General features: G+C 38.2%; 1 long non-coding RNA gene across 2 annotated transcripts in view; it reads right to left on the reverse strand.

Moving 5' to 3' along the window:
• The window catches only part of LOC104910536, a 31337-nt gene extending 18014 nt beyond the window's left edge, over nucleotides 1–13323 (reverse strand). The window contains exon 1 of one of the 2 annotated variants that reach the window (XR_002113973.1): nucleotides 13239–13323. This is a non-coding gene — a long non-coding RNA (uncharacterized LOC104910536). Of the gene's footprint in view, nucleotides 1–1826; nucleotides 1972–13238 lie in introns of those variants that run through there. The other variant, XR_793168.2, reaches the window with a different exon arrangement.
• Between the last annotated feature and the right edge of the window lie 12612 nt (nucleotides 13324–25935).

The raw sequence follows: 25935 nt of genomic DNA on the forward strand, positions 1-25935 counted from the left end.
TGAAAAGCTAGGAACCTTCAGGAAAGCAGAACTTCAAAGATGTTCAGGAGTGATGGAAGAGGTACTTAATATTGGATAATGTTCTACCTGTCCTAGTGAAACATACTACCATGTTGTATAGTATAGCTCTTACACAGAAGAGCTCCTCCAGTAATAAATAAAATGTGAATTTGTGTTTTGGCTCTTCCTTTTCCCTCAGGAAATTCTAAATCTTCCAGATGATAAATCATTTTTCCCTTCAGTTACTATAAGTAAAAATGCTGAAGCCCTATTTTGCTTTTCCAGCAACATACAATAAGAGTGGGATAGCTTCATTCCTTGCTATGAGCCAGCAATGAGCCTGTGGGTAGGCACTATATGGCGAACGTAGAAGAAACCGTGTACAACAGATCCAGTCAGAGCCGTGAAGTAGGCTGTTCTTCCCTATGAAATACTTTTTCTTTCCTCCCATCTTTGCATAATCTCTTTTATTTTGTGCAAGTGAAGCATCAAGAAATTCTCCCTCCTCTTTTTAACTTCCTCTTTCCCCCCCCCTCCTCTAATTGAAAAGAATTGCTGGTACTCAGTTTCTGGTGGGAAAAAACACAGACTGAGGCACAGTCCTGGCTTATGTCTCCCACATTATTCACTCTGATGCAGTTAGAAGCCAATGTGCACTAATTGCTGTGATCTCTCTATTTGGCTTTTAACTTAAACAGCCATCTGCAGGAGAATCTCAGCTGCTTTCAGCAGACAGAAGCACTTGAAAACAGCAGCCCCCTAACATTGTTTAATTTTTATAACTCTGAGGTCACAGAAGAGACCACTAACTGTTTCAATGAAACTCCATAGGATGGGCTTGGCTGGATGATTTGATCCTGCTTTAGGATTTAATTTGAACAATATGGACTTTTCCCCATTAGCATAAAATAAATCAGCACTTTGCACTGGTTTCCCACGCATCACTTTCAACAGGCTGCCAACATTAAGATCATGTGGATAGATGACAAGCACTCAGACTACTTACATCTATTCAAGTCCACTGGTCACATCAGCTTTTGATTTTGATCTTGATTTTTGATCTTTCTCTAAGTTTTATATCATAGTTACTTTCCACAGTCACCAGTTTAACATACACACACGTCTTGTAATTCAGCCACATAAGCATATTTAGACAGTCATAAATTCTAATCAGGTAGAAAGAATTAGAATGTTTTCCTTTAGTAAGGGAGTTATTTCAAACACACCACAGCCATACTTGCAAAATTTCAAGATCAAGTATCAGAATTCGTATTTTCTTTCCCCAGTTTTCCACGTTCAGGTCAGTTCATAAAATGCTGCCTTACACATACTGCATTACAATTTTGTTTCGCAAGTCTATGATAAATTTGAGTTTTATTGAACAAGAGACCTATTATTTCAGTTCATCTTCAAAATAACGTGGGATGAAACAAATGATCCAAGTTAATAAAGCTAAGCTGTTGATCTAGCTGGAAAAATGGAAGATGGTTTTCCACAGAAAACTTCCAGATTCTGCCTGCACTCATTGCACTGTACCAGTTGAGCACCACAAGCTGACAAAGAAATGCAATGCATAATGTAAAAAAAATAAATAAGCGTGTTCTACATCTTATCAGCTGCACTATCCAGCACCCTTACCAGTCACAAGGTAAACAAGGAAGCACACGAACTCAGTTTGCAGACAGCAGGTAAAGCTGCAGTTTCACAGAGGCACCTCAGTCCTGGGACCCACGTGGTGTGACACACTATGTCTGTCACCCCATGTGAGCTGGCCTGAGATCACTCACATATCTCCTCTAAGCAGCATCACAGCCCTGACCCCATACCTGCAGCCATAAACCGCCTCGAGCTTTCCGCTTTCTCACCCCTCACCCTCAGGAGGAAGAGCAGCAGCAACCCTGCTGCATCCTATAATGGCGGCCCCTGCTGTGAAATGGCGCCCCCTGCTGTAAAACGGCGGCCCTGTAACAGTGCTCTTCTGTCTTCCTCCAGGAGCTGCTGGCCAGTACTTTTTTTTTTTTTTAAACGGTTCACAAAGGAAGACGTTTATCTGTGCTAATAAACACGGTGCCATGGAAAATGCTTCACATCTCTATTCAAAAAGTTATTCAAAAACAGTTCTTTAAAGAAAAAAACAACAGGTTTTTAAAATTTACCTATTCCTGTGCCCATTTACATTTGTGTAATTGCTGAGTGGGCAGTGCTGTTAGATGAACCTCGTAACCAGCGAACCTTTTCCGAGGACAGAATTATAACGTGGCCACAGATTTGCAACTGGTGTGCACCAGGCATACAGCCTCAGTAACTGGCCCATGATGGACAGAGGGCCTGATACACTTACGCGCAAAAAAAAAAAAAAATCTGAATAAGTAAATGCCATTTTTACTTGTGTAAACACAAGCTTTGCCACAACGCTTAAGAATAACCACGTTTTCTGAATTTTCCTTTTTTGAAATGGGTATGTCCTAAACTATTCATGAAATAGGACACAGGATAGAGACGTTTGGGAAGATTTACAAGGAGGAAAAAAAAAAAAGAAAGAAAGAAAAAAAGATAAAACTAACCAGAAACTCAGCTATGGCATGCACACAGGAAAAGAATGTTAATTCCTGCATTTAGTTACAGCAGACAGTATTGGCAATCTTCTGGGTGTGTCTGTACGAAGAGCTTTTCTAAAAACTGTTTTGAAAACTTCCAGCAGAGGTTCCAAATATTTACAAAACATTTAGAAAGACAGACTACCACTCCGCTTCCTGCAGCAAGTGAAAATATTTATCCTACCTCTAGTAAGGGGCTTTACCTATACCTCGACATTTCTATGATTGTCTTTTTTTCAGCTCTACTTATCTCCAGTCTGAATTATCTGCAAGTCTTCTTGTCTAATGCAGTCTGTATATTGTTATCTGTAAACTTACATACCAGCTTTAGCTACAAAAGAAAGATGGACTTGCTGAAGAAAAAAGTTGAGTATGTATCTAAAAACTACAACAAAGCAAACTGCAGATGTGTCTCTAAAAACCATAGCAGATTAAATATGCACTTTTTTTCTAAACACTTCATGTTTCAGTTGGCAGCTATAAATCACATTACTAACCCCCAAAAGAACACTTACACCAGTGCATCAAAATTTCATGCAGAAAGTATTCTGAAAATGAGGGGATTTTTCTTAAGGCTTTACATGGATAGACTAAACATTTCTAGATTTTATTAAATATACAAATTAGTTACTGTCCAATGAACAAATCACACAGGTCAAATAAAAAAAGCTGTTCCACAGTCACATCTGAACTGTCATGTATGCATAAAAACATTATACATCTTTGTGAGCAATTTTGATTAGATGAAATATTGAACTAAAAAGTAGCATCAAATTTTAACACACGATCTATGTCATGGCATCACTGGAGATTATCAATTAAAGCACAGCTGCAACCAGCTTCTGAGTGCCAAGTCCTCCTTTCCTGCATTTGCCAAAGGTTTCAGTAATGTAACAGCTCAAAGATGTTTTTTTTTCCCCTTAATGGCACGCCTTCAGAACGTGCATATGTTTCTCTTTCTAGAGTAAGGTGTAGCTGGGAAAAGATAGGTCTTTTTTTTTTTTTTGTGGCAGGAAAGGAGAAAGATTTCAGCCACAGACAAGAATTTGATTAAGATGAAGAAACACCAGTTCTCCAAAACCAAAAACTTTAAACTCTGCTTGGAGATCTCCCATGAAACAATTTGTGCAGTCTTCAGTCTGCCTCTAGAGTGATGACTGAAGATTTACAGGATTGTCTGATCTGCCCTTGAAATTTGGGTTCTCCTTTAGCCTGTTTAATTCCCAAATTCCATTTCAACCAAAGACAGACAATTTTGATCAGGAAGCTGTTGCAAATCTTTCAATGAAATCTATCGTAACCAGGACAATAGACCTAAAATAAGATGCTGAAACTTGTCAACCAAAATATCAGCTGCCATTATGTATCAGTCTTATCCTCACTGCATCTTCTAAAGCAGGCATTCTCTAAAGCATACGTAGAACACGTTTCTGCACATCTGCAAGTATTTTCATCAGCCTGAAGTAAAATATAAGAATTTCCCAGTGATGTTAAAGTGATTGAGAGCAGAAGAAAAAAAGAAAGATATTTTTCCTCTCAGAAAGCAAAACAACCTGAATTGATGAAATGAAATAGAAAAAAAAGTTAAGGTGGAAACAAACTGGTTTATCTACATTTCACTTCCTGCGTTTTTTAAACTTTTTATGCATCTGATTTATGGTACATTTTATTTTCGTTTTTATTCCCTGACCAAAAAGGAGTAAGTTCAGTTTAAGTACATGTAGAAATGTTAACATGTAACATTAACAAAATGTGTGATTGCAGTAAAAGATGAAATATTTCATTGCCTTAAAAATCACCTTTTTCCCTATTGTGGCTGAATTTATGCGCTAAATGTGCTGCATGCTTGATGCAGAGCGTACACACCAAGATTGGTTATTTTGAAACCTCATTGAAAACTTCAATGTCTAGTTGAATAACTCAATGTTTCAACACCCCCTTTTTTTTTTATAAACACAGTTACTTAAATTCCTTAGACATGTAGATGTTTTTGCCAATTTCTACTCTCATCTGCTTTCACTAGTGGAGAAGTAATGACCTAGTTTAGGTATTACTTCACATTTAATTAAGATACCACTTCGGAGTTGGGTGAAAGATTAGGGAAAGGCACAGAAAACGTAGTTTCAAATTATCTACTCATATTTACTAGAACTACAATTTCTTTGAACACAAACTGGATCGCCAGAAGATGTCCAAAGTCTCCTCCATTAATTTTGTAGAAATGCTAGGTATCTTCTGCTACTTCAGATCCAAGATGTTTAACTCTGTGCAGACATATGCTTAAAGGGGTGAGAATAGCTCTTTGAAGTAATAAAAACATAATGCCGTAGCTAAACAATTGCGTCAGTCTTAACATCTTGCACTACTGCAGAATAGTGTCATTCCACCTACTATTCACTCATCTACCCCACATTTCCTAAGCTTACTTACAAGGATGTTATGGAAGATAGTATCAAAAGCCTTGCTAAAGTCAAGATAAACAATATCCTCTGATCTCTCCTCTATCCAACCAGTCATGACACCGTAAAAGGCTTCAAACTGGTCAAGCATGATTTCCATGTGGTGAATCCATGTTGGTTACTCCTGACAATCTTCTTCTCTTCCACTTGCTTGGAGATGACATCCAGAATAAGCTGTTCCATCACTTTTCCCAGCAACAGAGGTGAGGCTGACTGGCCTACAATTTCCCAGCTTCCTTTTCTTACCTTTTTTGATAACTGGAGTGCCACTTGCTTCTCTCCAGCCCTCAGGCACCCTTCTCATTCTCCATGACGTTTTGAAGATGACAGAAAGTGGCCAGGCAGTCACTTGTGTCACCTCTCTCAGCATTTGTGGGTGTATCCCATTGGGGCCCATGGATTTGTGTGCACTGAGTTTGCCTAGTTGATCTCTGACCAGGTCCTGCCTCAAGGGGAAGTTTTCCTTTCCCTAGGCTTTCTCTCTTACGTCAGGTTCTGGGATTCCCAAGGGTCAGCCTTAATAGTAAAGACTGAAGCAAAGAAGGCATTCAGTATCTCCACCTTCTCAGCATCCCATTACCAGGGTAGCCACCTCACTCAGCAGCAGGCCCACATTTTCCCTAGTCTTCCCTTTGCTACTGACATACTTAAGCATTTCTTGTAGTCCTTGACCTCTCTTGCCAGATTTAATTCCAAGTGGGCTTTAGTTTTCCTTGTCACATCTCTGCATGCCCTGACAACATTCCTCTATTCCTCCCAAGTGACCAGAGCCCTTATCCAAATTCTATAGACTATCCATTTGAGTTTTTCCAGAGTCCTTACTCATCCGTATGGATCTCCTGCTACCTTTGCCTGATTTCAACTCTTAAGGATGCACTGATCTTTAGCTTGGAGGAAGCTTGAATGCTTGAATGTCAAACAACTCTCTTGGGGATCCCTTTCCTCCCAATGCTCTAACCCATGGGATAATACCCAAGCAGGTCCTTGAGAAGGTTCAAGTTAGAAGTTCAAGGTTGCAATCCTACTTATTGCCTTTCCCCTCCCCCCCCCCCCACCTTAAGATCCTGAACATTGCTAATGGTTGCTGCACACAAGGCTGCCCCTAACATTCACTTTCCCAACCAGTCCTTCCATGCTTGTTAGAACAAGGCCCCGCAGCAAAGAAGTCCACAATTGGCTAACTGTAAGAATTACTGCAAACAAAGAAATACAATTTTGCCTGAAAGTCTAGTCAGGTTTTTTTCTGGGCAATTGTCAGAGTTCTTCATTATAGTAGTTTGTTACCTTGATATAACATAAGCCCCATCCCCACCCTTCCACTCCAGGTAATTGTATTTCATACACTGGAATCTAAAAATCAGATTTCCCTGAAGTTTCTAGCTGCCCATCAGTTTGACTTCGGTGCTGTGAAGAGACGTGCTCATCTTCCTATGCAGCACCTGAAGAGACCCTGGTGCTCCAGTTGCTGATGAACATGTGCATGTACTATAGTAATAGTTATTAGAGAACATTTATTTCCAGATATTTCTGCTATAGAATTTCCTGCATTTACAATACACGTTTCTATTAAAAGATATTTTTTTTTATTTTGAGAGAACTTCATCAGTCATTTCATGAAGCAAAGGAAGTTATCTCCTTGAACATCATGCACACTGGACTCTGTTCAAAACAGAGCTTCCAAAAATTTGAGCCCATTCTACAGTTTAGTAGTTTTTCTCTGGAATGGACTGAAGTTAGATTAACAAGTAAATGAATGATGAAGCATAACTTGGTTTCTGCTACAAAAAAAAAAACAAAACAACCATCAATTATACCACCACCAGCAAACCTGCCAAGGGTCAGCAAAAGCTATCCTCAAGAATAGGAAAGAAAGATTACTACTATCATTTTTTAAGGATGTAGTGATACTCATTAACTTGCCCAGTTTGCATTCCACCACAAAGATGAAATACTATGAAGCTGAAAAAGAACATTTTGCAAAAGCTGCTTGTTTTTGTAAAATCTACCTGTATGTCCACACAATCAAACTGTAGTGGTGTTGTGCAGAAATTGCCACAGAAAGTGCTTCTACCATTCAGAAAAAAATACAAGACTTACAGAAATATCCAACAAAACAGACAAAACTCCTATTTCCTTATTCACTTACTATGTAAGATTCAGAGATTGCAAGATTTTTCTATTCCATCATGCCAGGAAATCTAGGAAAGAAAACTTTCATCTCAGATTGAAATCAACTCAATAAAAGTACCAGTTCACTTGGATTTTCCTCTGAACTAAAAGACCTTCAAGGGGAAAAAAAAGAAAAAAGAATCCTATAATTATCTTTTCACAAGCTGGTACCAATCTACTAACTTAAATATAATTGAAGCAGCCGTGTTTGGAAAGCTGCTGAAGGTACCATTATTTTTTTATTATTATTTTTTTTTTTTATAAAGGAGAATTCTTACATCAATATATAAGCCAAAACACACTGAATTCAGGATTGCTTCAACATGCAATTTTGTTTTTCCTGTTTTATAAAGACAGCGTTGGTTTCGAGTAATCAGGTCAGATACGAGCTCTTGTTCTGAAACTTGCTGGTCTTCTCTACATTTTCTAACATCTCTTCTAACATTTGGGCACTTCAAAGGAACTCTCATGACTTTGGTCTGTACTCATCTTGAGTTTTCAACAGTAAATGCTGCTTTGCATGATTTCACTTCAAAATATCTCCCATTTTCTTCTGTCTTGCTCCTGCCTTTCAAGCCTCCAGCTTCAATTGTCTTCTCTCCCCTCAATGACCTCTTCTCCAACTTTGTGGTTGTTGGTTGCTTATTATCTTAGCTGTTTCAGTCCTCAAATCTCACTGTCTTTTTTGTACTCTCTGCTATTTCATCTTATGCTCTTCTGGAATTCTTATACCTATTTCTTCAATTTATCTAAACTATTTATAACCCTGATCTTTTCTGTCCTTCACTTTCGCCTTCAGGCATCTGACATTGTCACTAAAGCCTTTATATCTGAACCACAGTATTTATCCCATAGTCTTGCTTAATCTCACCATTTCATTTATTCTTCACATGCTCCCAGCTCTCACTTTAAATTGAAAACACAGCTTTTGGCCATTGCATTTTAGAACTACATTTTTCATTTCTTACATCTTAGCAAAGGGGGACATCTGTATCTGTATTATTTATATTCAGAAAGCATTTTGGTCACATACTTTGTGTGACTACATAAAATTTGCATTGTTCTATGTATCCACATCACCTCTGGAGGTTCCAGGATTCTGTGTGGTTAAAAAACACAAGGGAATTTTGGAAGATCGTATTTTCCACTGATGGCTCATTCTGAGCTGAAATGGGTACACACACACACACAGCAGTGATACTTTTAGCTATGAGTCTAAATGAAGTTTTTTTGTGGTAAAAGCCAAGCCTACTCTAGTATCCAAAGGCCTTCTGCTAAATCCACTTTCTTCAGTTAATACTTGGCCCAATTACATCTACCTCTAACTTGACATTCAGCTTCAGGGTTTGTTTGTTGTGGTTTTTTTTTTTTTTGGGCATTATCTACATGCTGTAAAATACTTAACGCCAGCTTCCTCTAGTCTGTAGTTGTCATTAAAACATACCTAACATGTCTTACTGACAGGAAACTGAAGATTCTGTGAAAAATATTTATGTCCTCAGAGGAACATATCCTGCCATCAAACATCGCCTTCTGAGGAGATAGGACTGAACTGTGGCATCTCAGTCACACAGCACAGTCTAACACCAACATGTAATCAAAAAATCATAGAATCACCAAGGTTAGAAAAGACCTAAAAGATCACCTATTACCAATAGCTCCCACTAAACCATGTCACTCAACATAACATCCAGCCTTTCCTTGAACACTTCCAGGGTTGGCGACTCCACCACCTCCCTGGGCAGTCCATTCCAGTGCCTGACCAGCCTTTCTGAAAAGTAATACTTCCTAATGTATAGCTTGAATCTCCCCTGCCGTAGCTTGAAACCATTCCCTCTGGACCTATCACTAATGACACGAGAGAAGAGGCCGACCCCCAGCTCACTACAACCTCCCTTCAGGAAGTTATAGAGAGCAATGAGGTCTCCCCTGAGCCTCCTCTTCTCCAGGTTGAACATTCCCAGCTCCTTCAGCCTCTCCTCATATGGCCTGTGTTCCAGACCCCTCACCAACTTTGTTGCCCTCTTTTGAACGCGTTCCAGGGCCACAATGTCTTTCTTGCAGTGAGAGACCCAAAACTGGATGCAGTACTGGAGGTGAGGCCTCACTAGTGCTGAGTACAGGGGGACAATCACTGCCCTGTTCCTGCTGGCAACACTGTTCCTGATGCAAGCCAGGATGCCATTGGCCTTCTTGGCCACCTGGGCACACTGCTGGCTCATGTTCAGCTGAGCATCAATCAATACCCGCAGTCCATTTCCTCTATGCAGTCCTCCAGCCACACTGCCCCAAGCCTGTAGCATCGCCAGGGGTTGTTGTGGCTGAAGTGCAGGACCTGGCATTTGGTCTTGTTGAACCTCATCCCCTTGGCTTCAGCCCAGCTCTCCAGCCTGTCCAGATCCCTCTGTATGGCCTCGCTACCCCCAGGCAGATTTACACTTCCAGCCAATTTGGTGTCATCTGCAAATTTACTGAGGGTGCACTCGATGCCCTCATCCAGGTCATCAATAAAGATATTGAAGAGGACAGGCCCCAGCACTGACCCCTGGGGAACGCCACTTGTGACCGGTCGCCAGCTGGAGTTAACTCCATTCACCACTACTCTCTGAGCCCGGCCCTCCAGCCAGCTCCTTACCCAGCCAAGAGTGTACTCATCCAAGGCTCCGGCTGCCAGCTTCTGCAGGAGAATACTGTGGGAGACAGTGTCAAAGGTTTTGCTGAAGTCTAGGTAGACTACATCAACAGCCTTTCCCTCATCCACCAGAGGGGTCACTAGATCATAGAAGGAGATGCATCTTCCTGGGCAGAAGAAGGGATGCTGCTCCATTTCTCAAGCTTGGGAAAATAAAGGAGAAAGTAGGAGAAAATTACTCGTGTTCTTCTCCCACTTGCAGCAATGCAAAGGGCAGAGAATGAAGTGTTGTAGTAGGAGAAGAACATTATAAAACATACTGCTTGATGAATATGAATGCAATTCCAGATTCCATTTTTTTCTTAATTATCTGGATTTTGTTCAGAACAGAGCAATGAAGAGAATTCATTAAAAGTCCATGTAAATTGGTCTCAGGCATCCATCTGTTCAGCTGGCTGAATACTTGAATCTAGTATGAACACCTTGGTGAAGAGCAGACAAGGATTACAATAACATCATACAATTCATGACTTTCTTCTAAGATCTTTTTAGCCTCCAATCACAAGTACATCTCATTTCTTGTATCTATGAATTCACTTCATTAACATATGCAATAATGGTGCATTTAAATCAGAAATGAAAGAAAGTTTTAAGATTCTAGAGCCAGGAAGATGGACAGTACCCGTTTTTTTTTTTTTCCTTGCTTACAGTAGTTGTTTTCTCTTCTACAACCCATCCGTTAGCTTTGGACAGTCATATCCTGAGTTTCTAATTCAAGCTGTTTTATGAGAAGTGGACAACTGTGCTTGCCATAAACAACCTCTTCAACACAATATATCACTCTGATTTACACGCCTGTAAGTGAAAGGCTTTGCTGCTAACCTGCACAAACTCTTTCAGGACTGGCAAAAAATTAAAGCAACTCTATCTTTATTTCAAATTCAAGATATCTTTCCTTTACTCTTTTATGGATATTTGTTATGTTTGTATGGGCAAGCCAATTACTTGAATAGGTGAGAGCAGCATTCACAATTCAGAATTTTTGCAGGTTACACGACTCTGATCGTAAGAGGAGAGCAGACGGTTCAACTGGCATATAGCTTGCAATTTTGCCATGAATTCATGGCCTATTGCCTCAGATGGCATCGACAGAGCACCAAACTGAAAGCTCTAGCTTGCTGAGAAGCAAAATCATTGTGGCCAATAAAGATGCCAAACCATCTATTGATGTTCTGAGTAATTTCCACTTGAAGTTAAATTTTCAACTATTTTTCCCATTAACATTCAATCCAGTTGTGTTGCCAGTCATTTTTATAATTAGCACATACACAAGTGCTTGATTTCCTCTATTGGCTTGCATAAGAAAAAAAGACATGCTCCTCAGTGGTACCAGCCAGAACAGCTGTTAGTAAAATCTGTGAAAGAGAACTGAGATCTAGATACTGAAAGACACGGAAAATGTTTTAATTTTTCAATTTAAGTTTTCTGACAAATAACTAAGCAGCCTGCAACCAAGTAATCATATTTCTCTTTTACTTGATTAGTCTAAAATGAACAGAATGAAGTCTCTTCATCTTAGCCGCAATAACACAAACTTATCAGGAACCTAGGGGGAAGAAATAAATTTGGATTCCCCAGGGAAAAAAACTGTACTTTGCTGAAGATGTGCCAAATTTATATTAATACATCTCATCTCAGCAGCGCACAAACCGTCTGTGACTTAAGGTCTTAAATGCCTAAACAGCTTTTTAAAATGATGCGCCTCTACCCAAGAACCTTATAAACTGCAACAATGAACACATTAAATTAACTTTTAAAATCAGGGGCTGAATTGAGCAGTAATTAAGGAATTCTCTCCCCTTACCTCTCCACATTTATCTTTCTCTATCTTCCTAATGTGTTTGTTACCCTTCATGCACACTGCTTGTTCCTGCAAAAGCATGTCCAAAATCAAACACAGAATGTTCAGTCACTACAAAACTCAAGTGCTGATCATTGTCTGTTTCCTCCATGAAAGTACTACAAATATTTTTGTAATACTTTTTTTTTTTTTAGAGTTTAATATATAAAAGTATCGTTTACCTTTTAAAAAGTATCTTTTTTTTCCCCTCAGCTTTAAGTCTTGCCTGACTGCATGAAAAAGGCAAAACTCAAAATAAATTCATGATCTTCTTTGAAAAGCATGCTAGCCCCTAACTCTAGTTATATAGGTTTCTTTCTTCCATTCAGCTACTAAATTAAGCTAGCCATAACTACCTATTTGTCTAGCACTGAATATACAGGCTTCAAAGTTGATAGCTGGTCTTGGATCTATAAAATTTTGCAATGTCACTGTTTTTGAGGGAATCCTTCCAATGATTACAGATTATTTTTCTATCAACAAGGTCTACTATTGGTCTTGAAATTCAATATGTGGATAAAAAAAACCCGCAAATCCAGATTTTTGAATAACTTGAGTGTCTCAAGGTGCTAGGATTCAAAATGCAGTAGTGATGAATTCATTCTCCCTCTTACCACCACAAGATCAGAATTTGGGATGTCACGTCCATAATCCTCACAAAAATCCCATCTCATAATGTACCTATTTAAAGCCAGGATAATAAATCTTGATCACACCTGCTACTGTCTGGCTAAATAAAGACAAAAAAAAAAATGTCAAAAATACCCTGAATCCTTCAGTATTTTCTCACCCTGCTTCATATACGATATCAACATATGTATTATATGTATCACATACAATATTTTTTCTGGTTTCATTTATAGGTTAGACCATAACAGAGAGAAAAACACTCTGGCTATTAACGAGTCTGTTTCTAGCATGTTCAAGTAGAAGGGGAGTAGAAAACAGAAGTGGATGTAAATGAAATGGTAATGACCTGAACAATGATTTCTTAACCTTGCTTCCATTAAGTGAAAAATACACTATTTCAAGGCAGATGCTGGCAGGTCATTTTAGCATCTGAGTCAATCTACTATTATAAAGAGTCAACCACTAAGTTCTCTTCCTATGAAGTGTTTAATAATCTCTTCTCCATACTTAATTCCATTCCAACTGAATTGAATAACACAGGCAAACCAAAGATTTCAGCTACAAAGAAGCCAAATAAAGGAAAAAAAGTGAAATTCCGGCCTTACTGAAGACATTAGTAGGAAACACAATGAATGTAATAAGTGCCAGGATTTCACTCCTCATTAGCATCCTATACTAGCAGCACATGTGTGTACACTGAGAAGTTACAGTGCAGACAGAACCTCTAGTTAAAAGAGAGGCACAAGAACTCACAGTGCTGCTGATATCCAGTCTGTACAATCAACAGGTGTACAAAGGTTAGGCTAAGTAGGATTACCACAGCAAAAAGATAATAAACAAAAAATGCTCACCGATCTTGTAGGCTCACAATAAACTCCACGAGGAGCAATCTCCAGAAAGAGATCCTTCCTCAGTGGCAGCCAGCTCTTAAATGGGATCTAGGAGAGGTGCAGCCAGGCTCCAGCCCTTCTGATCACACAGCTGAATTGCCTTCACGTGTGCTCCTGTGGCTGACTCATTGCTTGCCTCAGGTGGTCTATCAGAGGTTCAGGCCATGATTAACAGTTCCCATACACAGTCTCATCAGAATTAGCGTATACAACTCATCAATGTATGTTTGCAAACTGTTGAATCAGTTTTGTTTCTTGCTTCCAGAAAGGTTTTGCTAATTTAAAGCAAGTTTTAGTAAATCTATGTAAGCTACTTGTCAAAATTTGCATGAAATAACTCAGTACTAAAGCCTGTAAATTATGCAAAAAAGCTGCTGATCCCTTAACTGCATAGTAGATATATTTCCTATCTCCACTTCCGAATTTTTGCTCGCTTGCTGTTGTGAGCAGTCGTTAACAAACATCTACACTGAGACAATGATGAAAATGTAACAGTCACTTTCTTTCAGTGTGTGTATTTTACCACACACACACCTGTTATAAGGAAATTCGCAATACTTAGCAGTTCTTATCAAGGTTCTGCAGATCTGGAGTTACTCTGTGGTTACACTGTAACCTCTGAAAAAATCCTGTAACTAGATGCTATTTATCTGCCAAAAGTGAGTAGGTAACAGTGATCATCACTGTAAAAAATTAACACAGTTAGTAACTTTTGCAGGGTACGGCTTAAAATAGAATGCTTCAGGAAACGTATATATGTATGGACTGAACGATCAGAGCACAAATTACTTAGCATGATCAATACTGAAACACATTTAAATTATCAGGCTGTCTAGGACAGAGAGGATAATAATCATCCACGACATCCAGAATAAGCCTCTCCTGGGAGCTCTGATTTCCTGAGTTCTGTCTGAAAAGGACATGTGAGAAGTGGGAAAATGAATTTTTACTGTCTTCCAATCCATAAAGCAATGTTGGAAAAGGCTGTGTTTATTATTTCAGAATTTTTGAGGTGATTTCTCAGGTTTTTTTCACTTACAAATTATTCATAAATAGAGCTAGCTTTCTGCTGCGTTATTTGGGACCTGCAGACACTCTACCACAACCTTCTTTTCACTGTAGTGGAGGTAGGGGTATTCTGTGTAATTTGTTTTTTAACATAATCTGCACCAAACAAGGTTCCAAAGCCAGATTAAGTAGTAAGCTTTTTTCCTCTCATATTGAAAAAGATTTCTCTATTCTCTGATCAAAAACTTATCTCCTGCAGATAAAGGTAATTACTTCTCATCTTTCGTACACTGGAAAAAAGCATGAATAAACTAATCTAGAATAGGTTTACCAATCAAACCAATATAAGAACCATCAAACCATAGTTACCATGTACTGTTTGTCTGATTTTCACATCCCTGCCTTTTGTAAATCAGTATTTCTTATACACAAGCATGAATCCCCCTCCATATACCCTAAACCTCTCTCGGCCCCCTGCCAAACGACTCAAGCTTTCCAAGGAACACTCACCTCATTTCCAAAGTAGAGACACAGCACAGTCATAGAAGCACAGAATCTTAGAATGGCCTGGGTTGAAAAGGAGCACAATGATCATCTAATTTGAACCCCCCTCCTGTGTGCAGGATTGCCAACCAGCAGACCAGGCTGCCCAGAGCCACATCCAGCCTGGCCTTGAATGCCTCCAGGGATGGGGCATCCACAGCCTCCTTGGGCAACCTGTTCCAGTGCATCACCATCCTCTGTGTGAAAAACTTCCTCCTAATATCTAACCTAAACCTCTTCTGTCTTAGTTTAAAACCATTCTCCCTTGTCTTATCACTATTCACCCTTGTAAACAGCCGTTCCCCCTCCTGTTTATACGTTCCCTTCAAGTACTGGAAGGCCACAATGAGGCTTCCCAGGAGCCTTCTCTTCTCCAAGCCAGTTCTCTCAACCTTTCTTCATAGGAGAGATTCTCCAGCCCTCTGATCATCTTAGTAGCCCTCCTCTGGACCCGCTCCAAGGGCTCCATGTCCTTCTTGTGCTGGGGGCCCCAGACCTGGACGCAGTACTGCAGATGGGGCATCACAAGAGCCAAGTAGACGGCGACAATCACCTCCCTCTCCCTGCTGGCCATCCCTTTTTTAATGCAGCCCAGAATACAATAGGCCTTCCAGGCTGCAAATGCACACTGCTAGCTCATGTCCAGCTTCTCGTCCACCAGGACCCACAAGTCTTTCTCCACAGGCTTTTCTCCTGTCTTAATGCTTAAACTTGCTTTTTCATACTGCCTCCCTGGCATTTTGCAGCAAGCTGCTACTGTCATCTACCCCATCCGTATGTAATGACAGTCTCTGCTGATCAAAACACAATGAAATTGCAGTGCGATGAGCCAAGCAAACGGCTTTGTGAGTGCATGTGCCAGGCCATATGTTGCACAGGCTTCATTTACACAAATAATTTCAAGTTCACAGGTACTTCATTGCCTAAGTATTCAGCATCCACTCTCACAGAACTGGTCACCCAAGCTAGAGGGAATTTTATACAAACATATTAAACAATGCAATAACAAAAAGTGAACACAAAATAAGAGCTAGTACATTAAACTTCTAGTAAGAAGTAATTAAACTTCTAGTAGGAACTTCTAGTAAGAAGTTATGTAAAAGATCAGATAAAATACAGCCACTACAAAAACATTTTCAAAAGTGGAGTCATTCACCTAATAATATAAAATCTAATAAAAAGCAATATAAACATGGTTTATATTAATTATTCCTGAAAAATAGAAAAATATTTGTTCTTATTTCTTCCACATTCAGTTTGTTGTCTACTGCACCCTTGATCTAGTATCTAGGAAGGCATTTAAGCATATAATAAACTTCTATTTAATGGGAAAAAAAGACACAATCACATAAGGTGTATATTTAAAAAAATAATCCACGAGGCAGCTATAGCACAACCCTCCCATCCTAAGTAGTACTGCTGCAGAGACAGTTCATATAATTATCTCGTTCTTAAACTCATAACTGAACATAAGAAAACAGCTTTCTGCATTGGGAAAATAGGAAAAGTGGCTAACTTTCAGCCATTAATTTGCACAGAGACTTTTTATTTCACTGAAATAAAGTAAATGAAGTAATGTATTGAAGTGAAAAGATTTACTCATGAAGTAAATTTATGTAAAGTATGTTTTTATTTGCATAGAACATCAATTGACAACTCAAACTGAAAGCTGGCACAGCATTCTCCTTTACTGTTACTAGAAAAATAACTGGCTTGGTATGATTTGCAGACATCATCTGTAATTTCTTTCATTTACACTTCTCAGTATAGCTTCATTACTGTGGGACTTACACATTCCATGCTCTCAAAAGTATTCATCTTTACAGAAAAATATGAGGTACAAACATACTAACAATTTTGTCTCAAAGAACAGGCTCTCAAATTCAGAAATAAAATTCATTTGCTAAAGCTCACACTGGAATGTTTTCATAAAGCAACCTCAGTCTGCCTCAGACTTATCTCTTCAGTCCTCTTTCTCTTGAGACGCTACAGCAAGGCAGCTCTTTGGGCAAATGTCTGCTGTCCCTTCTTCCCCACATTGCCCACACTGCTCAGGCAGAGCCCCATCATAGTCACGGGCTGCTGTATGTCTCTGACACGGTAATTGCTACTCAATCAGGAAAATAATGGTGGTATCCTTCCAGTAACATTTAGTTATTAACATATTTTTCACATTCTATAAAAATAGTTTTTCCTGAAATTTCCTTACTCCCTCTCTTATAAAACAGATGATGTGCTGAAAACAATAGCATGTCTTTGTTCAGGCTACAGATTTTGGGTAGTAGATTTGTTACAATACGGGTTTCACACAATTAAACTTACGTAGCTTCTAAGAAGTACATGCCAGGATATGATTTTACACTGCACTATCAATCAGTGTGGATGCTTATCTTTTGCCTAAGGTCAAGGCGAGAGAATATTCTGTTATTCTGTTCCATGGGAGCATCTGCAAACTGAGAAAATGTAACGCAGTTCAAGTGTAGATTTACACTCCAGCCTAAGACACTGTAATAAGCTTATGAAAACAAGACTTACATTTAAGTGATTAGCTTTTTACACAGTTACAATGCAGCAGCCAAACACAGTGCAGTGAGTAAATTAAAGTTTGCAGTGGCTAGGTTTAATTAATCACTGAAAATACCTGTCCCTAAATGACTGATACATCAAAGAGATCATTTAGAAATAGCATTAAACAATAAGGCTATGCATCTAGAGTAATAAATTAAACAACATCTAGGAAACTCCCATCTACTGGAGTACTACTGTTCCTTCACATAACTTGACTGTTACTTAGAAGTTAGAGCCTTCTAGGAGCTGTTCCCAATAGGTTGAACACACAACACAGGCATAAACAAGGATTATTCCAGCTAAGTCTCAAGAGTTGCAATATTCCTGTGCCAAGTTTAGTTCATTAGTATAGACATAGCTTAAGTGTGCCAACTTGTATAACTAAGATCTCTTTAGTTTCAATGATTTATTTATTTTTAATATTCCGCTCTTGTGGAAGGGCCCTCTAAATAGCTGCCAACTAATAAGACTTTCATTTCTTCTTTTCTCCTGAAAAAGACAGAAGAGAAACAGGAAAATATTACTGGAAAATTAGTAGGATCAATATACACCAGTTAATACATAACACATCAAATACTCAGTAAAGACTAAAAACACAAATGATTAAGTTTCCCATAGTATGAAATAGGTATTGACGAGCAAAGGGTTTGTTAACGCTTGGGACTCTGCAGCAGTTTGACTTTTCCCTTGTTACACTACAGTGAATGCATGCCAGCTAAAATGGTGTTTAAGAATTACCCTGGTTTCAACGTTTCCCCCAGTTTTAATGCTTTACCTAAACAAACTGACCGACACTCTTTTGGTGACTGGGCTTTCTTGTCAACTGACATTCCAAATTATTTATTTTGGAGTGTTTTGAAACGCTCACTGCTGGTAAAACTGCTGGTACACAGACCAAATGGTCCCACAACAGCTTCCCACTGTCACTGTAGTGCTCTTTCAAATGGCAACTCACATTGGTTCTCATGTCATGATGTTCTTAAAGTCATCTAAGCTTCACCGGATGGGGCAGAAGTAATGTCAAATGAATCTTGCTGTTCAAGAAACACAATTACGTTATTATCACTGTAGCATGCATCTAGGCAACACAAACACAAGATCAACAATTTCAATATAATGATAGCTATAGTTGCTCTCGTATTTTTTCCATATATTAACTTGTTTTAATAATGCAGTAGCATATTTTTGCACCTTAAGTGCTACTGTATTTTTTCTTATTATTAGATAAGTTACATAATATTTTGTTAGCAATTATTTACTTATGACAGATAAGACTATGGTTACAACAGCATCCAAAGTAGCTCAGTCAGATAAAACTCACTCAAACTGCTGAACTGTCACATCCGATGTAGGACTTTTAATGACAAAAATAGTCATTTAAAGGAGAATAAAATTGCAAACTAGGAACCATTCCTACTAAAATTTAACCAGGTACTGTCCAGGAAGGGAGCTCATGTATGGTAAAGTAAACGCTGATTACAAAATGACTGGTTTTAAGAATGCCATTCAGTGGCAAACAAACTAACAAACAAACAATCCCAGCAGAGAAACAACTACAGTGCACATGAGCACCAGAAAACAAAGTGAAAAGTCAAAAAACTGGAAATTTGACACCATTTTCTATAATACGTAGAGCACACATAAACAAATCTGCAAAAGGAGAAACTTACCTTCGACAATTTCCGAGCGTTCCAAACACCAATAACTACACAAATAAAGATCACCACAAAGAAAATGCTGAGTCCTACCACTAAAGAACAAAAAGAAAGTTATATGTGACTAAATCATTACGAAAAGGAAAAATGTAAATACTTTCATTGGTGATGGGTAATTATGCAACACTAAATGCTACAGGAAATGCCTTATTTTTCCAACAAAAATCTCACTGAAGTCTGTCTGAGTACAGAATTAAGTAAACCATATTACAGCTCATTATAGTCAATGGTTTTTTCACAGTGCAAAGAAATTTTCTATCTAGATTAAAGTGCAATAAATCAGCTCCACAGAACTCACCTCTGGTAGATTCTAAAGCATCTGTTCAGTCACAAGAAATGATACTAGGAGTCACAACATTTCTAAGGGAAATTTCGATTTGAGAGAGCTTGCAAGGCCTTCCTTAGAGTTTTCATTTTTATTTGGAAAATAGAAAAATGAAGCAGATTTTGCAATTTTCTCAAGAAATTCTGTGACTCCACCTCGAAAATGTTTGGAACACTTTAAGACCAAGGCAGTCTCAGCTTTGCTTTTGCAGGAATTTAAGTAACGCGGTACTTTTGTTTGACTAGTCTTTTCCTTCTATGTTTCCTCCCTTTATGGTTGTGATTCAACAGTACAACAAATTAGATACATAACACAAAGGAAAGTTATCATGTCTAGCTCTCGATATAAACAAAAAGCTGAGTTAAATTTTAATAAACATTAATAATTATGTTAATGTTATTTTCAATTGACATTACTGCTAGTACATGCTAATACTAAAGTAATGAAGAAAGGTTAAATAACATTTATTTCTGGTCTCAAAACAGCTTTGTGAATGCAATATAATAACACTGCATGGACTTTACCTCTTCTATCACAATGTGATATTTATTTCCAGTGTTAGAACATCAACAGCTACCACTGCTCATAATATCTCTGATGCTATAGCTTTTATTCAAAGAAAAAAAGTCCTACACAATAATTATTGTATCAAGAAAGCAAATTACCATGGCTTGGACTGCTACAAGGATATTCTTATTACTCAAATAAATCTACAGAGAAATATCATGATTTGCAATTAATGGAGTTTCTTTAATACTCTGTCATAGAAGCAAAGTTTTTTTTTTTTCAGTCTACTGTATGCAAGTCTATACATGCATTTGTTCCCTCTACCTAATGGCAGTAGAAGTTGGAAATTCAAAACTTGGGTAAAAAAAACAAATATTTAAGCAGAATTATATGCATTGAAGTTGCCAACCTACCTAATATAGATGCGCTACTTTCTGCTGTTAAAAATAAAGAAAATGAAAATTAGAAACACAAGTAAACTGTACAACTGCACATAATACAGCTGAAAGCTGTTTGCCCTACCCTTTTTTTTTTTTTGACACAAAGCACCAAATTTACTTAAGCGGTATAAACAAATTAACTCATTACTTTCTTCCAAAAGAATCAGTTATGGCTATTATCTACTTTGCAACAACATTCACTATACTTGTAGGCTGATTTCTGTGTACTCTTCTTTACGTGTCTTTTATCTGTTTGGCAGGTAACATATTCACAGTCGTATATTCTCATATATTCACAGCTCTATGTTTACATGTATTTTCAATTAGCATAACCAAGTCCAAGTCAGAAAGTTGGCTTTCTTCAGATCCCGCCACAAGCAGATCAGTCATTTGCACCCACAGAGAAATAAACATGACACTGAGGCAGGGTGGGAGGGAATTTTTCTGCTGTGACCTTCTTCAGTTTTCTTCCTCTAGCACAGGATTCCAAGCTATCCACGGACCGTGAAAAGAAAAGCATCTGACGTTTTAAACAGAATGAGTTATTTTCTGTTTTTTGATTGACAATTATTTAGGCTGCGTTATTTGAGATGCCACAAATACTTTCTCTGTTTTTACCTTCCACTTCTGAAAATACAGCCTGTTTAAATCAATCATAGGGTTATACTGCAGGTAAACTGGTTCATGTTCACAACTTTTGAGTAGAAAGTGCAGACAAAAGGCACATCAGTATAGAAATCCCATATTCACCTTTATTTCAATGCAGCAGCACTGGCAGAGGCACAGCCAGTGAACTCTCAGCAGCCTGCTCAGCATTTAGTACACATTAGAGTACAGAGAAAATACTGATAAAATACTGATGAGTTCCGCTCATAACATCTTGGTACCAAACTGCCTCAGTTCTAAGTGCTTTCCCCTGTGAGTAGACCACAGAGTTGACCCTGTGCCAATGACATAATGCTGAACAAAACAAGGTCAAGGCACCTGCAACTCCCTGTCTTTCTGTAGCTATGCCATGCTGCACATCAGTTTAAACATGAGATTTGGCTACAATTATTCCAGCAAATTAGCAAGTTCCCATCTGTTAGCAGAGACAAGGTAAGTGCATTCTTAGCTCATTGCAGTCAGCGGTAATTCATGCTATTTTAACTAATAGGTTTTACTTTATACCTGGAACATTAGTGTTTCTGCTATTGCCCAGTCCCTAAAAGATGCAAAGTTGCTTGGCCCCCACACGGATGCAATCAACTTTGATTGTGCTGTCCGTCTTACCTGTTGAGTCGTACTTTCCTGAGTCTAGAAGAAAAGAGAGCAAACATTTAAACTTTGATAGCACAAGGCTTAGGCAGTAGGCTTAGTGATAGGCAGCTGAGAAAAGCAACTTCCATCACAGTGACAGCGTCAAGATGAAGAAGCACAAAAGTCAAACAACAGGAAGAGACACAGCAGGACAGGCACAGAAAGAGTGGACGACTCTACAAGAGTCAGCCAGGGGGAAAAACAGGGAAAAGAGTAGTATCACAGAGCTCAGGTGTGCACAATGAGGAAAGGACTGAGTCAGGACTTGGAGGAAACAATGAATTAAAAACAGACCTGAATCTGAAATGTAGCTACTTGTTGTTGGTTGTTGAGAAGCTTCTGGGGTATAAGAATCAGGTAACATTGATGTTGACTTGTTTTCTGACTCCGCTGCAGCAACACGCATATTTTTAACACAATATCCTAAAAATTAAACAAAACTATTTCTGGAGTATGTCACAATATTTATTAAGTTTAGCTCACAACTACTGCTATAAAATGTTGCTCAAACTTGGCTTCTATTTTGCATTTGCAATATTTGCCTTCATCTATCTTTCCTGTATGAATATTTTGTTTGAAATTAAGATATTATTTTTTTCTCTGCTTAAAAAAAAATAATTCAAAGACTTCTTAAAATTTTTCCTCAGATATTGCAGTATTTCTATGGTCTGGACCAAGAACACGAAATCCACAAAGGAAAAATAGCAAAGCTGCAGCTTTTACTATATCTGGGCACTTTGAAAATTAACAAAACCATTTTCATTTGCTTTAACGGGGCTTGAAAGGACAGGGCAGCTAAATTTGCCTGGAATGTTTATTGATATTCATTCCTTTTTCTCACTTCTTGCCTTTTACGCTTTCTAAATGGCAAGTGATCGTTTTAATACAGATGAAATACATTATGTCTCTTTAGTTTACAGACGAAAACAGCCTGCCTTACACATTTCCTGTTCAACTTCAATTGCAAATTAATAAAAAAGAAGAGTTGAGGAGAGATGAAAGATACTTTCCCTTAACTTTACCTGAATTATAAGAAGATAGGAAAAACATACACTTTTAAAGTGATTGGAACAGTAAGCAGATGCTTTCTTGCAGTGTCACAGTTGTGACGTTAAAAACAAAAGAAAAACTCTTCTGTGGGAGGTAAGTTTAACAAGTGAAGTTTCAGGAGGTTCCACAGAGGAAGTAATTGACTCTGAAAGAGCAACAAAGCAGTGGTACATGATATTCCTAGACGTATATATAAATTTGAAAAATGAACATCCTCAAACACCTTACATAATTCTCATCTCCTATGAGCCCTTGTTAACTTAAAAGTTCTTCCTAGCATTATAGCATAACCTCCAGAGCTTCTCTGTAAGGGAGCACCCATGACACTGCAATTGAACAAAAACAAACAAACAGTACTCAGAGGAGAAGGCTGGCTCTCTCCAGCAATGAGTCTAAGTTGCTCAGTGGTTAGGAGAAAAGCTTGCCCTGGCACTGAAGCTTTTACAGGACCCTGCCAAGCAGAGCACCACTCCACAGAATGTGCCTAAAGATAGGTATATCTCCATGAACTCCTTTGAAGAAAGCTGGCATAAATTGTTGGCTAGGCCCATGAGCATGTGTGCTCTCGTGATAAGAAGGTCCATTAACCAACTTCTCCTCAACACCTCCCAGCACCTTCTTAAATCATCAGTCTATTGCTGCCTTTAGCATGACTGAGTTTTAAAGAAGAAAGTATGTTATGCCTTTGCACAACTTCAGTCCTATTTTTTTCTTTTTGCCAATGAAAAAGTATTATAGTGAAAATTTATGAAGCTGGTACAATCAGTCATAAATACTATCTGCTAAATATAAAGCCCTTTTGTTAGGCACTTGTTGTAAAGGGACTTCACTGTAATACATTCAGTCACAAATTCAGAATATTAAACATTGATATTTTCAGTGCACAAAAAATGAAATAAAGGGCTGCAGTCCTGACAGTTGTTAGAGTACAAATTTTGTAGTTAGGAGGAAGTTAATGAAAGAGTGTGATACCACCCTTTCTCAGTTTTCCTTGATTAATTTACTAAATCTTTGTAGCAGAGCCTGGTATTTACAGTTAAAAAACATGAAATGATTCAGTTTTTGCTTTCCTTGCAGCATCAGTGTGATACTGCCACTGTTCCTGTTAAGTACCAGCGCTAACAGTAACAGGTGTGATCTGTATGTGCTGTCATTTCTCTAGTTCCACTGCTGAGAGAACATTGATCATTACTGATGTTAATACTTATTTCTAGAACTTATTAATGAAAATAAAATGCTGCAAGAAGTCTTCACTTTTACTGGCATAAGTCTCCTCCTATACCTGCAAGGGATTTCTTCAAATACAACAGACTGACTTACTCTTCAAGTTTGATTATTAAAGATGCTGCAGAAATTTGTATGGCAAAGTGCACTTATGCTTTTAAAGTGAATTTTATTTTACCAACAGAGATGTAGCTAAGGTAATCTTTCATGTGGGAAAATGTAATAATGCCTGGAGAAACACCTTAAATGAATCTATAATGATTTATAGATTGCGTTATATTAGCTACCAGATAGCAAAAAACACAGGAGTATCTTCAAAAAGAAATTGAAAGTATTGAAGAGAAAGTAAAGCTGAGGAAAAAAAAGAAAAAAGAAATTTTCACTCACCTGTAAGCAGCAGGATGAATGTAGGTATGGTCTTACACATCGTCATTTCTTTGTTTTGTACCTGTTACAGTGCAAAAAAGACAGAAGACAAGAAGCCCCACGTCACAGTCCCCACAACTTTGGTGGTTACCTCCAAGTCAAGAGACCTCAAAGGACTAATTCAGCTGCATTTATCATTTCCTGAGCTGCGTATTGGCTGAGTCGGACTGTTTTGAAAAACAGCTGTAATTAGTAGGGCTTACATGCCACATTGGCTGCGTAACTTCAGAAACTCTGGATGTACTAAGAAGAATTTACTTGCAACAAAGTGACATATGCAAAGAGCATAAATATCACAAAGCCAGCAACTAAATGACAACTTCTATTCATATATAAAAACAAGTTTTGAACTGCATGGTTAGAAAAATGCTTCAGCTGTAGTTAGGCTATTATCATATCACACCTTTGTGAAGATCTTAAAGCACTTTGAAAGCATGGAAAAGGTATCCTTTCACAGATGGAAGTAAATTCCTTTCACACAGAAGTGAAATGCATATTGATCAGAAAAGACAACCACATTCTTTTGCACTAGTCACAGTTCGTACTAGATTCCTGAATATTCAGTGCATAATTAAAAAGTATTTAAAGGAAAACCATTACCAATTTGCAAAGGTTTAAATGATTCCTCGCATACCTAATTACTCTGGATCCTTAAACGAAACAGTATTATGCCTTCCATAACTACTCCTCAAGTACGTCTCTTTTCAGTCACAAACTGGAACTAAAGTACATGATTTAAAAATGTCTCTGCATGGAGACTGCCATACTAGTTGTCCAGTGCTTAAAAACACCTTCATGCAGCCAACTGCCATATTAAGGTCTGTAATCCAACTGATTTATGATTCTAGAGTAGCCTTCTTAGCTGGGTTAGCTCTGAGAGCACGGGTGCAAACAAATCCCTTTTCATAATTGTGCTTGGTTTAACTTTTATTCAGAAGTTTGCTGTATCACCAAAATATAAACCACAAATATAACCCCACAACTTTTTACAGTCTTTCTGTAAGACTGCCTTGAGTAGCACCAAATCCAAGCAAATTAACAAGGGTAACGTGCACTTGGGTAAACACTTTCGCTCCTTGAGACAACATGATGTTACATTAGCAGTGTCATTTTTTCAGCGTACACAGCCTTATCTTTTCTTCTGAACATTTCTTTATCAGGTCATAGCAGACCTCTGCATTAAGAAATGCTGGGACAGAGTTTTCCAAGTCTGTTGCTAGTTACAAGAACCACTTTTATTATGCATCCTTTTTCTTTCAAAGACTACTCCCAAAATATTGTGTAACAGACTTTTTCAAACTTTCTTCAAAGAGTATCTCCAATTAAATTATGTTTTCTGTCTCTTCTAGTAAACCTTCGTCTACCTTTATTGAAGTAAGAAATAAATATCTCCTGCATTTCCTGTGTACACTAAGAAAAGCTTCCACGCAGACTCTAACAAGTGGAAAAACAATGCTTCTTATACAGCCTATGGAAAGAGGCAATTTAGAGAAAGAGCCTCATTAAGGTGTTGTGAATGTCTGGAATGCCAAAGCCTGTCCATCAGTTCAGAG

This window comes from Meleagris gallopavo, chromosome 4, assembly GCF_000146605.3.
Source record: "Meleagris gallopavo isolate NT-WF06-2002-E0010 breed Aviagen turkey brand Nicholas breeding stock chromosome 4, Turkey_5.1, whole genome shotgun sequence".
NCBI lineage: Eukaryota > Metazoa > Chordata > Aves > Galliformes > Phasianidae > Meleagris > Meleagris gallopavo.